The sequence below is a fragment of the Etheostoma spectabile genome, unplaced genomic scaffold, assembly GCF_008692095.1.
Source record: "Etheostoma spectabile isolate EspeVRDwgs_2016 unplaced genomic scaffold, UIUC_Espe_1.0 scaffold00018847, whole genome shotgun sequence".
In the NCBI taxonomy this organism is placed as follows: Eukaryota; Metazoa; Chordata; class Actinopteri; order Perciformes; family Percidae; genus Etheostoma; species Etheostoma spectabile.
This window is the reverse complement of record NW_022604515.1, coordinates 40,930-53,599: the sequence shown is the minus strand read 5'-3', so window position 1 is coordinate 53,599 and position 12,670 is coordinate 40,930. Positions and strand designations below refer to the sequence as shown.

Below are 12,670 nucleotides of genomic sequence, written 5' to 3'. Positions count from 1 at the left end.
GTTGGAAGTAGGCCAGAGCTTGGATGGGAATTTATTAGGTCACAAATATCTTCCTACCATTAAGAATGATAAAGCTGTCATTGGTCCTGCATTTACAGGAGCTACAAAGCTAACAGGAGACTCAGGGAGATCAATCGGTCTACTCACACCCTAACTGCCCTGGGAAGACGTCTAATCAGCCAGGTAAACTGAAAACACCTGTGGGGGTGTTCGAGGCCTTTAACATTGTTTGTGCTAGCATTACTATTTTACGGTTCTTTCTTTTTTGGATCTACTGCGCCACCATCGGGTCTACATTTAAGTTTGCACTGTATTTTGGTTTATGAACCAATACCTGCAAAACCTATGACAGTTGCATTAACATCAGCTATACAATATCTAGGGATAAAATATTTTTAGTTTAGCATGCTAACTAATATGGTGAATCTAATTATATTCACGTGACACAACAATGACTTTACAAAGATACCCTTTGAATGCTGGGGGATGATGTTCTGTTAATGTATTGTAAATGATACATAATACTAATATTTCTTTTTTTTGTCTATGTTATGCACGTTTCATGTATCATTGTGTAATGTTAATGTGTCCATATTACCTGATTTTCCTTCCTCTTTTGGTTCTGGATTTTTACTGGAAATGCACAAAGAGTGTTTACAGAACCCTGTGTATGCTGTGTTTCTCTAAACTGCAGTTCAGTAAGGACATGTGAACTGTTTATTGCAGAAATGTGCGTTTTAGTTTGCCGGTTTGTGTGCTCATGTGATGCTCAGGATCAGGGATCCTCAACAGGGGGTCCTCAGAGAAGATTCAGGGGGGCCTCCAAATTATTGTTTTGTTTTAACATGAATCCAACATATTATTAGCAAATATAAATCCCCATTGCTTACTGGCCTATAGGTAATGTAGCCTCTACTGTAGCCATCTACAGATACAGTTTAACCTAAGGATTCACTGTGCTACATGTATGTTTATTAACATTAAAACATGATTTAATAATTGTTGGCAGGATTTTTCATGCCAACAATTACGCTTTTTTATTAGCTTAGTATTCTATGCAAGAAAGGTATGCAAAAAGGCTTTAGACCGCACTACACGTTATTGTAGGCCCAGTTTAATATGCAATTTCATTTTTTACAACATATGTAATGGGGGTCCCTGCTCCGTCTCTCTTTCAGCTATTTTATAATTATTTCTGTAGTTCATTTGTCAGGGACAATGCATAAACAGATTACAATAACATTGTACAGATGTGTTGCATGTAGGATTTCTAGCCAAGGCTAATTTGCGACTCCTATCGCTTCCTGTAAAATGATTTCTGTGGATGCCTGATCTACCACATGCTCCATGGAAGTTATACAATAACATCTAAAGTGCCTTGCACTAACATGCTGAAAAATACTGTCCACTGTAGGACACAAAGCATCGTTAGACCTAATACAGCACTATTTCTAAAATATTGTTTCCAACCGATTTATCTGTAAATATGGCACAATATTTGGGAGTTTAGCACTTTTGCATATTTACCTCTTTTGGTTTATCTTGATAACAAGCTGTTGAGCTACGTGAAGCCTTTATTAGGGCACTCTGATAATCAAGAGTAGAGGCTCAGCAGAGGGGTACCAGAGAAAGAAAACATGGCACGGGGACAGATGCTAAGTGGTTATGTTTTAATTAATGTGTCATTATGTCATGAGAGCAATACAACTTCTCTGTTGGTATCTTTTGTTATTATACATATTTTGGTGCTATACTCTGAATAGACAATGCATTATACACCTTTGTTTAGTATAACTCTGTCAAATCAACTTGAATAGATTTGACCGGAGTCATAATGTGTATTTTAAATCTGTGTATTTTTCTCTGCGATACAAACCCGTCTTTGTGTATGACCAGCAGACTGCTCCTGATCTTGAGTGCTTCATGATTCATGTTAACAGCGTGAATGAATACAAAGTAATTATAGTTTATCACTGAGGAGGCTATTACTTTTCAGTGAAGTGAGGAAGACCGTGACAGCAACCCAAGAAAAATAATTGCACAAGCCCAACAGGAATTTCTTGCCAACCACTGTTAATGCACCAGCTCAGTTTTGTTCCATTTTGTGTCCCAGAGGCCTTCACTTTCATTCAAGATTGTGAGTGTTTGTACCAAGAGTAAATTATGGATTACTCATTATGCAAAAATGGTATGCTGCAAAATTTGTTCGAAAGGCCTTCCAAGAACAGAATCAACTCATTCTGTTGTGCTGCTGCCGCTCTTAGTGTGACCACAGACAATGAGCAGATGTTCCATGTACTGGACACACAGATACTTGTGTGGGATCTTTCTTGTAATGCAGTGAAATGAGGTCAGTGGATTTGATAGTGTCCAGTGTGACAGTGCACAGCCTCATTTGTCCTGTGATTGTAGGTTTCTCTGACTGGGATCTAAGGTCTACTGGGCTACACTGAGGTCTAGCCCATTAGTCTGTTGCTCCTAGCGTTGGATACCAAAACGTGGTGCCAATAAGGCACCGGTTCGGACATAAACGGTAGTAACGTGACAGAATAAGAACGAAAATTTTGGTGCCTGACTTTTTGTTTTTCAGAAACATTGCTGCATGGGACGCTACGTTACCAGTAGCTAGCTAGTAGCTGGATTAAACACAACGGTTAAAATGCTGACAGCTTACGTGAAGCGGTGTAGAGTGGGACTGTATTTCTCTGTAGAGGATTCCAACACCGGGACGTAACAGTCTGCAGGCAGATGACAACACAGATGGTGTGTTTACTTGAAACTCACCATCCTTGTGGTGCATTTTAAGTTATGGTAAAATACCATTTTCCCATCTGGTGCCAGCAATTTACTGGTGAAAAAGTCATTGTTATAAGTTATTATTACATTAATAATCAATCTTTTAATTTTTACCATATGGCCTCACCAATAAACAAGCCGTTCTTTGATGTCACCAAATTTTCATTTTGTGCTCTTTTTTTATATATACTAAATATACACTGTATACTGCATTTTGGTTCAAGCACTGTTGAAGCAAGTATTAAAAGTATCACTTTAGAAAAAAACAAAAGTGATACCTAACCCTAGTGGCGCCTGTCTTATACTAGTTAGTAGTTTCTTATCTCCTTTGATAATTGTAGAAGAAATAACAATGGGTGCAAAGTGAACAGACTGTAAAATCATAGATTTATAATAAAACCTGCATACGGCCTCGTTCATGCCCATGAAGCCATAAAAGTTCAAATTCCGGGTATAACAATACCAGGATGATTTGCTCTGCTTCCGCACTGTGCGGCCCATAGCGGGCGCAGTCGAGACTTCTACCGGCCATGACGGCTACTTCCAGGTTTAGTACTCTCCTAACTTGAATGGGGATTCAATTATTTAATTGTGCGACACTTCTCCGCTGTCTTGTTATCAAACCAAATAGCTAAAATTCTGATTGTGAAACAAACCATCTGCGGGGTTATGATGATCAAAAAATGCTCTCTTTCGCCACGCAAATGTATGGGACTATAAGGGAGTGTCCCACTTTGGCCTCCTTTAAGAGCCGGGTAAAGCTGTGGCTTAGAGCTCACCAAACGTGTAACCACCGCTAACTTGTGTTTCCATTTTTCTACTAATGAATTGTCCTGTTTTTTTCTTCAACCTGCCTATTGGACTGCAGATGGATATTAGCCCTCGAGCTACAATCTGGCACATTTACGTGTACTGTTGTTCTTGTTCATCAATGTGCATTGTCCTGAATTACTAAAATAAATAAAAAAATAAAATAAAATGGGGTAAAGTATTTTTAAGCCCCATGGCATCATGTGACGACACAGAAATTGGCAACTTTGTCCAGTTGACTTCAAAGCCCGGCACACTTCCTGGAGGCCTCAGACATCTGGGGAATCTCAAAAATCCCACACACAAAATGCAGTGAAGTTCACACATGACAAGCAGTTTGTAAATGCAGTTTCAACAGTTTGTATATGAATGTAAAAGCATCCAAAAACATTTTTTATTAAAGTTGCAAATATTTGAACATACTTTTTATTAGTGGATTTCTTTTTAATATGTAAAACATTTTGTAGATACATTTATATTTTAATCCTGAAATACATTTGTGAACCTTCTCCATGCATTCATTCACTTATTAAAATATTTAGTATTACTGTAGTCAGCAGACTCCATAATATTTAATAGTGGTCTGGTCCAATTCTTACCATAAGGCGAGGGAACGAGCGTTTTAGTAGACGTTTGAGCCTTTACGCTTGCCTTTGGGACACTTGCGGGGAAAACAACGTGAGTTTTATTGACAATTTTGATGAGTTTTGGAGCAGACAGTCTCTTTACTCGAGGGATGGACTACACCCAAATCCGCGCTACTACTACTGCCCCAAAAAATGTGGAGATTGGACTTAGAGACCGGCTGAGATCTAGTACTAGTACCCCCTGTAGTCCCATTTCTCTACTGACAACAAATAGGACGAATCAATTATTTTGAGCCTATGGGATAAATCTGTTGAATCTTTAATCTGTATCTAGACAATCTCAGAATGTACAAGCAGCTAGTTCCACTCCCTCCAGTACAGTTAAACTAGCTCTACTGAATATCAGGTCTCTCTTGAACAAGTCTTATTTAATTAACAATCTTACTTGTCTTTTTTTTGCTTTTAACAGAGATATGGTTGGACCAAACCAACAATGGTCCTACACCTATTGAATCAGCCCCTAAAAAGTGCTACCTGCGCAAATAAAAAAAGGGGGTAGAATAGCCACAATATTCAGAGTATCTTTCTAGTGCAAACAGTCATCTTTTAGAGACTTTATATCTTTGGAATATTTAAGTGCAATCATTAAGTGTAAGTCAAATTCAAATTATATTACAGTATATACCATTTACATGCCCCCAAAACACTTGGCCAAAGTTTTTTCTGGATGAAGTAGGTGAACTATTGTCAGCCATTTATGTAGAGTTTGAGTGTCTCATCATATCAGGGGATTTCAATTTGCATGTAGATAATCCAGATAACAACTATGCCAACGAACTACTCACACTAAAGGACACTTCACACAACATGTACAAGGGCCAAAACATTCACATGGCCATATGCTTGACCTTGTCATTACAAGGGGTCTGTTGTTTGATAATTTCTAAATCTTCTTTGATGTGTTTATGTCCCCACAAATTTGGAACAGTTGCGCTATGGTAAGAAAGAAAATCATAAATGATCAAACTAGTGTTCTCTTTGAACACGCACTCTTAGAAACCTTAAGGCAACCATCAGACTAAGTAGACCATTTTAACTCAAAAATAGTTAACATTATGGATGATATTGCTCCATTTAAGCTTTAAAGAGTCACTGAGAAGCAGAAAGCTCTGTGAAAACAAAATCAAACAGTCAGAGTGTAGGAAGAATGAAAGAAAATGACAGAAATCCAAACTTCTTATCCATTTTCAGATACACAAAAAGATGCTACGCAAATATAACTGAAACATGCAAAACAAGACCAGATCTTTAACAACGCTCAAGTTTAACAGTCAAAAAGTTAACCAATCCCCCTTCACAATTAGGACCCAACCTTGTTTCTAAGGGAAAGTGCAATGCGTAATGCATAATTTTTCAAGGGTAAAATTGATATAATTTGATTGAGCATATCATCTCAAACACAAATTACTCAGAACCTTGACTCACCAGCGACAAAAATGGGAGCACTTAACTTGATGTCTGAATTGAACTTGGTTGACATTGAGAGCCGGGAAAAAACGGTACAATATCTGAATTCTTTCACATGTGAATTGGATATTCTACCAACCAGCTTTTTTTAAATCTGTCATACACCTCATAACGGCAGATCTGCTTGAAATCATGAATACATCATTACAGACTGGCACATTTCACAGCTCCCTGAAAATAGCTGTTGTGAAACCCCTGCTCAAGAATAACAACTCCACATTAAACAACTACAGGCCAATGTCAATTTACAGTGTGTAGGAAAAAATATCAAAAATTTGTTTTTAATTATCTGCAATTATCAACCGCATTTTTAACAATGAATAACTGCCTTGATGATTTTCAGTCAGATTTTCGTGCTAATCCCAGCACTGAAACAGCTCTTGTCAGTTATAAATAACATACGGCTGAACACAGATGCAGGTAAAGCATCGGTAGTAGTGTTGCTGGACCTTAGTGCAGCTTTTGACAAGGTCGCTCACAGCCTTTTACTCCACCGACTGGAAAACTGAGTTGGCTTATCAGGTGGTGTTGTCAAGTGGCTGAAATCATACCTGCAAGACAGGAGGTTTTTTGTTGCCGTTGGCAACTGCACCTCAGTACCTACAACCTTGACCTGTGGAGTCCCCGAGGTCTCAATTCCGGTCCGCTTCTTTTTAACCTTTATATGCTCCCACTTGGACAAATCTTAATAATCTTATCTCCAATGACAGCTATGCTGATGACACTCAAATCTACCGAGCTTTGACAACTAATGATTATGACCCTTTTTAATCTCTTTGTTTCTGTATTGAATAAATTAACCACTGGATAAATTAACCACTGAATGTCTCAGAACTTCCTCCAGCTAACCAAAGACAAAACTGAAGTAATAATCTTTGGTAAAAGAGGAGAAAAGAGATGGGTTTGCCACTATTCTTGACAGAAAAGGACTTAAAACAAAGGAAACTGTTAGAAATGCAGCGTCCTCATAGACAGACAGATCTAAATTTTAACAGGCACAAGATAGCAATTACTAAATTGGCATTTTACCGTCTCAAAAATATTGCCAAACTTAGGAGTTTTATGTCAAAAGATGACTTAGTGAAATTGATTTGTATGCCTTTATATCCAGTAGGGTAGATAACTGCAATGGGCTGTTCAGAGGCCTTTCTGAAAAGTCCATTAACAGCTTCAATTGATACAAAACTGCCAGAGTTCTTACAAAAGCAAAAAGACCTGTGCACATAACACATGTTTTGAAATCCCTGCACTGGCTACCAGTAAGTTACATGACTTTAAAGCACTGCTGCATGTTTTCAAGTTAGCCATAAGTATCTAAGTATCTATTGGACTTTTTTTTTGTGCAGTATGTACAGTGCCACTGAGGTCTATCAGATAAGAGCAGAAACATCTTCTAGTAAAAAACCCTGTCCGTTCCAAACAGGGTGAAGCAGCACTCATCCGTTATACGGTTCACCTCTGGAACCAACTTCCTGAAGGCATCCAAAACGCCACTATTCACAGTTTAAAATCTTAATTGGTAATGTTCTCATACTTTGTTTTTATGATCATGTACTGACCCTTGCTTTTGTTTTGTGTGAAGCACATTGCATTGCCATGGGTATGAAATGTGCTATATAAATAAACTTGCCTTAATTAAAAAAAAAACATGCGATTATAGGATCTCATATGCAGGGCAAAAGGTTTGGAAGTTATTAGACTGGTGAAGGCCTCAAGGGAAATTTAAAACTGTGAAAGGATTCAATTGGTCCGAGTCACACTGCCTGCATCGATCAAAGCATTCTGAGAGGAGACCGGACCAGTGAATGTATCTCTCAATCGTTTTTGTGAAGAATTTTAGAAAATCATCAGCATTGAAGGATGAACTATTATACCTTGGGAGTCGGGAGACTCCCAATAGTTCATCCTTGCTGTTATATGATTGATATGTGTATTTGTGGTTTGTATTTGCAGTATGCATACTCTTTTATGGACGTGGAGACATGGTCATAAGCCGAGGCCGAGTCCACAAAGCACACGTACTGGATGGAACAGTCCCTCGCCAGGCTGAAGGGCTGGACCACTGTTTTGTGACCTAGACGGAATCCACATTGCATCGCTCCATGTACCTTTCATCTGCTGCATGGCTTCTCCTTATCTAACCATGTTTATAGAACACATTCTCACTCCCATCTCGTCAGAAAGCGACTCTTGGTCAGGTGCCTTTGGCGTTTGTTATTGACGCAAAAAGTCTCCTTTAGTGTCTTATTTAGATGGACTTGGTGAGGACTCTTGGCGTCACTTTTTGACGCTCTGGGTCAGGACGACATGGAACATCATTAATTGACATGCGGCACAAGAATGGGACAGTTAGGTTCAGGAAAAGATCGTGGTGGGTTTGCAAAATGTACGTTTCAGTGACACACGGGACAACAACTGGACACAAACCCTGGTCTCCTGGGTGTAAGTCCTGTGTTGTTTGCCCAATCCACCACTCAACCAGCCATTTTAGGCATTTTAGGTCTTTCATACTACTCGCTACGGTTGTTGCTCTCAATACTATGTCATCTTAAAGCGCTGTGGTTAGGATTTTTTCTGAGCTGATTGGTTGAAACAAGGACATTGATCTCGTCATTCCTCTGTGATGAAACTTTGTATTGGTTACAAGGTTTTCCTCAGGATGTGAAGAGCTGATACTCGAGCAAAGAGGTGGCATCAAGGCAAACAGAAGAATTTAGTTGCTATTTTTGGATAAAAGAAATTCAAGCAAGGCCACCCAATCATTTTGAAAAGAAAACTCCAAATGTTTCAAGGATTCTCAAGCTCCCTCTCAGAGTTAAATTAACACCGATGCTACTGCTTTGTAGTGTGTGCATTGTTCAATTTCTCTTGCATCCTTTTTAATAACTGCGTTTGCAAAGATAACTCACTTTGATTATTTTTTACTCTGGGCTCTTTGAGGCTTTTAAAATGCTCTTCTTCTCTGGGGTAATAATCACTGGAGCACCATCAACTCCTAAATATAAGACAATATTAACACCAACAAAATTGCTTAATAGTCCCGCTTCCCCAATGAAACATAGTGAGAGATGGCTAAAAGCTAAACAGACTGCTGCTGGGACCACCTGCAATTATATATACACAGCATATATATATATATATATATATATATTGGACAGAATGATTGGTTTGTCTGTGTGTATGTTGTTTGTAATGGACATGGCAATATCAATGTGGATTAAGTGAAGACTTTTATTTTGGAAGGAACATGTCAGAGTCTCTGACCACCATTGAGCAGTATGATTGGTTTGTCTGTGTGTATGTTGTTTGTAATGAACATGGCAATATCAATGTGGATTAAGCGGAGACTTTTATTTTGTCAAACATGTCAGAGTCTCTGAACACTCACACAGGTTATTTCAGTTATTTTGGTTGATTAGACCCTGCTCAAGTTGGAAGTAGGCCAGAGCTTGGATGGGAATTTATTAGGTCACAAATATCTTCCTACCATTAAGAATGATAAAGCTGTCATTGGTCCTGCATTTACAGGAGCTACAAAGCTAACAGGAGACTCAGGGAGATCAATCGGTCTACTCACACCCTAACTGCCCTGGGAAGACGTCTAATCAGCCAGGTAAACTGAAAACACCTGTGGGGGTGTTCGAGGCCTTTAACATTGTTTGTGCTAGCATTACTATTTTACGGTTCTTTCTTTTTTGGATCTACTGCGCCACCATCGGGTCTACATTTAAGTTTGCACTGTATTTTGGTTTATGAACCAATACCTGCAAAACCTATGACAGTTGCATTAACATCAGCTATACAATATCTAGGGATAAAATATTTTTAGTTTAGCATGCTAACTAATATGGTGAATCTAATTATATTCACGTGACACAACAATGACTTTACAAAGATACCCTTTGAATGCTGGGGATGATGTTCTGTTAATGTATTGTAAATGATACATAATACTAATATTTCTTTTTTTGTCTATGTTATGCACGTTTCATGTATCATTGTGTAATGTTAATGTGTCCATATTACCTGATTTTCCTTCCTCTTTTGGTTCTGGATTTTTACTGGAAATGCACAAAGAGTGTTTACAGAACCCTGTGTATGCTGTGTTTCTCTAAACTGCAGTTCAGTAAGGACATGTGAACTGTTTATTGCAGAAATGTGCGTTTTAGTTTGCCGGTTTGTGTGCTCATGTGATGCTCAGGATCAGGGATCCTCAACAGGGGGTCCTCAGAGAAGATTCAGGGGGGCCTCCAAATTATTGTTTTGTTTTAACATGAATCCAACATATTATTAGCAAATATAAATCCCCATTGCTTACTGGCCTATAGGTAATGTAGCCTCTACTGTAGCCATCTACAGATACAGTTTAACCTAAGGATTCACTGTGCTACATGTATGTTTATTAACATTAAAACATGATTTAATAATTGTTGGCAGGATTTTTCATGCCAACAATTACGCTTTTTTATTAGCTTAGTATTCTATGCAAGAAAGGTATGCAAAAAGGCTTTAGACCGCACTACACGTTATTGTAGGCCCAGTTTAATATGCAATTTCATTTTTTACAACATATGTAATGGGGGTCCTGCTCCGTCTCTCTTTCAGCTATTTTATAATTATTTCTGTAGTTCATTTGTCAGGGACAATGCATAAACAGATTACAATAACATTGTACAGATGTGTTGCATGTAGGATTTCTAGCCAAGGCTAATTTGCGACTCCTATCGCTTCCTGTAAAATGATTTCTGTGGATGCCTGATCTACCACATGCTCCATGGAAGTTATACAATAACATCTAAAGTGCCTTGCACTAACATGCTGAAAAATACTGTCCACTGTAGGACACAAAGCATCGTTAGACCTAATACAGCACTATTTCTAAAATATTGTTTCCAACCGATTTATCTGTAAATATGGCACAATATTTGGGAGTTTAGCACTTTTGCATATTTACCTCTTTTGGTTTATCTTGATAACAAGCTGTTGAGCTACGTGAAGCCTTTATTAGGGCACTCTGATAATCAAGAGTAGAGGCTCAGCAGAGGGGTACCAGAGAAAGAAAACATGGCACGGGGACAGATGCTAAGTGGTTATGTTTTAATTAATGTGTCATTATGTCATGAGAGCAATACAACTTCTCTGTTGGTATCTTTTGTTATTATACATATTTTGGTGCTATACTCTGAATAGACAATGCATTATACACCTTTGTTTAGTATAACTCTGTCAAATCAACTTGAATAGATTTGACCGGAGTCATAATGTGTATTTTAAATCTGTGTATTTTCTCTGCGATACAAACCCGTCTTTGTGTATGACCAGCAGACTGCTCCTGATCTTGAGTGCTTCATGATTCATGTTAACAGCGTGAATGAATACAAAGTAATTATAGTTTATCACTGAGGAGGCTATTACTTTTCAGTGAAGTGAGGAAGACCGTGACAGCAACCCAAGAAAAATAATTGCACAAGCCCAACAGGAATTTCTTGCCAACCACTGTTAATGCACCAGCTCAGTTTTGTTCCATTTTGTGTCCCAGAGGCCTTCACTTTCATTCAAGATTGTGAGTGTTTGTACCAAGAGTAAATTATGGATTACTCATTATGCAAAAATGGTATGCTGCAAAATTTGTTCGAAAGGCCTTCCAAGAACAGAATCAACTCATTCTGTTGTGCTGCTGCCGCTCTTAGTGTGACCACAGACAATGAGCAGATGTTCCATGTACTGGACACACAGATACTTGTGTGGGATCTTTCTTGTAATGCAGTGAAATGAGGTCAGTGGATTTGATAGTGTCCAGTGTGACAGTGCACAGCCTCATTTGTCCTGTGATTGTAGGTTTCTCTGACTGGGATCTAAGGTCTACTGGGCTACACTGAGGTCTAGCCCATTAGTCTGTTGCTCCTAGCGTTGGATACCAAAACGTGGTGCCAATAAGGCACCGGTTCGGACATAAACGGTAGTAACGTGACAGAATAAGAACGAAAATTTTGGTGCCTGACTTTTTGTTTTTCAGAAACATTGCTGCATGGGACGCTACGTTACCAGTAGCTAGCTAGTAGCTGGATTAAACACAACGGTTAAATGCTGACAGCTTACGTGAAGCGGTGTAGAGTGGGACTGTATTTCTCTGTAGAGGATTCCAACACCGGGACGTAACAGTCTGCAGGCAGATGACAACACAGATGGTGTGTTTACTTGAAACTCACCATCCTTGTGGTGCATTTTAAGTTATGGTAAAATACCATTTTCCCATCTGGTGCCAGCAATTTACTGGTGAAAAAGTCATTGTTATAAGTTATTATTACATTAATAATCAATCTTTTAATTTTTACCATATGGCCTCACCAATAAACAAGCCGTTCTTTGATGTCACCAAATTTTCATTTTGTGCTCTTTTTTTATATATACTAAATATACACTGTATACTGCATTTTGGTTCAAGCACTGTTGAAGCAAGTATTAAAAGTATCACTTTAGAAAAAAACAAAAGTGATACCTAACCCTAGTGGCGCCTGTCTTATACTAGTTAGTAGTTTCTTATCTCCTTTGATAATTGTAGAAGAAATAACAATGGGTGCAAAGTGAACAGACTGTAAAATCATAGATTTATAATAAAACCTGCATACGGCCTCGTTCATGCCCATGAAGCCATAAAAGTTCAAATTCCGGGTATAACAATACCAGGATGATTTGCTCTGCTTCCGCACTGTGCGGCCCATAGCGGGCGCAGTCGAGACTTCTACCGGCCATGACGGCTACTTCCAGGTTTAGTACTCTCCTAACTTGAATGGGGATTCAATTATTAATTGTGCGACACTTCTCCGCTGTCTTGTTATCAAACCAAATAGCTAAAATTCTGATTGTGAAACAAACCATCTGCGGGGTTATGATGATCAAAAAATGCTCTCTTTCGCCACGCAAATGTATGGGACTATAAGGGAGTGTCC

General features: G+C 38.6%; 1 long non-coding RNA gene across 1 annotated transcript; it reads left to right on the top strand.

The window, feature by feature from the left end:
• The first annotated feature begins 2,485 nt into the window (after positions 1-2,485).
• On the top strand, positions 2,486-11,925 carry LOC116682764 (uncharacterized). The gene is made up of 3 exons (XR_004330479.1): positions 2,486-2,682; positions 4,844-4,848; positions 11,834-11,925. It is a non-coding gene; the product is annotated as an uncharacterized LOC116682764 (long non-coding RNA).
• Positions 11,926-12,670: the final 745 nt, after the last annotated feature.